The sequence below is a fragment of the Nicotiana attenuata genome, unplaced genomic scaffold, assembly GCF_001879085.1.
Source record: "Nicotiana attenuata strain UT unplaced genomic scaffold, NIATTr2, whole genome shotgun sequence".
Lineage (NCBI taxonomy): Eukaryota > Viridiplantae > Streptophyta > Magnoliopsida > Solanales > Solanaceae > Nicotiana > Nicotiana attenuata.
The window spans coordinates 22,383-24,744 of NW_017672909.1; positions in this window are offsets into that span (position 1 = coordinate 22,383).

The window sequence follows — 2,362 nt, forward strand, 5'->3', positions numbered from 1 at the left end:
GGGCACTTGATTCATGAAGGAAAGGTAATGTCAGTGACCTCTATGTTAGAGTAAGTGGGTGAGTTGTGAATAATGCGTGGTACTTGTGAGTCAAATCTTGAGGTGAAGATGTTACGCTTTTGTGCTTATCTATTTTACATACTCTTGGTGTGATGAGTTAGGAGAATTTTTTTAAAAGGTCGTGTCTATGAAAAAAGTGTAGTTTGATTGCTCGAGGACGAGCAATAGTTTAAGTGTGGGGTTTTGATGATAGGCTATAATTATGTATTTTAGTCGCTTATTACACTCAAATTTTCTGCACTTTAATTGAGTTTGAGCTTTAATCGCTAGTGTCTTGCACTAATTGTGTGTTATATGCCTTGTATGGGTGATTCCGAGCTACGTAGATGTTATGGAATGAATTCAAGTGACTTGGAGATTTGAAGTATGAGTAAAAGCCCAAGGAATTAAGCTGGGATCGTATTCGGGGATTAACGGATGATAGAGCAACAAAACAAAGAATCGAGTAGGCATTTTGCGCACTGTCAAGTAAAATACACATAACTTTTTGCTCAGAACTCCATTTGGTTCCAAAATATAATGGTTGGAAAGCTAACTCAAAGGGCTACAACTTTCATGTTATACGTTTTTCCAAATTTCAAACGGAACAGGGTGAAAAATGCGGTCGAAAATGCGACCGCGGACCTGACGCGGATTGAGCCAGTACACTAGGAAAGTACCGCTAGAAACTTGTACTTTTTCGCGTAGGAGAAGGTATAATTGTTTGGGCCCGACCCTACTTGGTATATATACATAGAAAAATGGTATTTTGAGGGGAGGAGATCAATTTTTGACACAGGTTCGACCTAAGGAGGCAGAGACACAATAGGAGCAAGGCGGGGAATTCTTCTACGAGTTTTTCCTTCCTCTTCCTATTTTTCATTGTTGGTTATGACTTTTAGTGTTGTAGTTTAACATACTATTATGAATAGCTAATTTGTTATCTAGGGTTTTGATGGAACCTTTTGAAGGATAAATTCTTGTTATGTTTTCATATAATTGAGCCGTAGTATTTTCTCTATTTGTTCAACTATATTATTCTTGTGGTTGATTGAAGGGCCCTCAATTAACTGTGCTTATTTAGTATGTATTACTCGGGAGAGAGTGCATATTTAGGTAGTTGTTGAACAACATCACTCCCGACGTATGTGAGTAATCAATAACCAAGGGTTTAAATATGGGATTAGGGATAAGGAAACCTTTGGTGCGATCTAAGTGAGCTGTAACTAAAGACAACTAGCGTAACTCGGGAGAGTATGTCTAGTAAATTGTCATAATTACTCGGGAGAGAATTACAACACGCAGAGCGCTCATGATCGGTAGAGAATACTTAGGCGAAATTATAGAAGACATAGCAGGAAGGATTCCGGCAATTGGGGAAATCATAACCCTAGACCTCCTTAATCTTTTCTCCAACCTGTAGTATCTTTAGTGTTAATTTATTATTTTAATTTGTGAGTTAGTTTGTTAAACACAAAAATCTTAATATCTATAAGTTAGGAATTGTTCAGGCTTGTATTCTTGGTGATAGTGAACAACTGTAGCTAAGCCTTAGTTCTCTGCGGGATTCGGCTCCGGACTTGTAAACCGGATTATATTTGCAACGACCGCTTAGTCCTTTTTATAAGGCGTAGTTGGGCGTGATCAGTTAGATTATGAAGCTCTTACGTATAAACTTTCAGTATATTATGTTGGAACTCTAATACACGGAATGTTCCAGCATTATGAAGCTCTTGCGTATACACTTTCAGCATATTATGGTGGAATTCTAGTAATATGAAGATAAACCTTATGACTAAGAAGAAGAGAAGAGATCTAAGAGAGAAGATAAACCTTATGACTAAGAATTGATGGTAATGTATATATAAAGATTTTCCTTGGCTAAGTTGGGTTTCAATATTTTTGCCACTATTTTACATCTTAGTTAGTAATTTAGTAGTAGTATATTGGAAAAAACTGATACATAGAACATGGTGGGCCGGTCTGGGACCGAGACCGGACCGGGCCCGCGGTCCTAACGGGCTAAACGGTCCCGGCGGGCCGGTCCTGGTGGGCCGATCCCTAAATGGGTAGGAAGCCCGTGACGAGCCGGTCTTGTACACGAGGCCCACGAGACCGGGACCGCTAAGTCCGGGACCGGCAGGCGGTCCTGGGCCGGTTCAACCGGGCCTAACGGTCCTAACGGGCTCCAACGGCTATTTTTTAAAAATTTTTTTTTTTTTTTAAAAATAGCCAACGGTCAGATTTTAAAATCTAGCCGTTGGCCTTTAATTTTCAACCGTTTGGAACTTTAAAAAATAGCCATTTGGCCCCCAAACTTTAT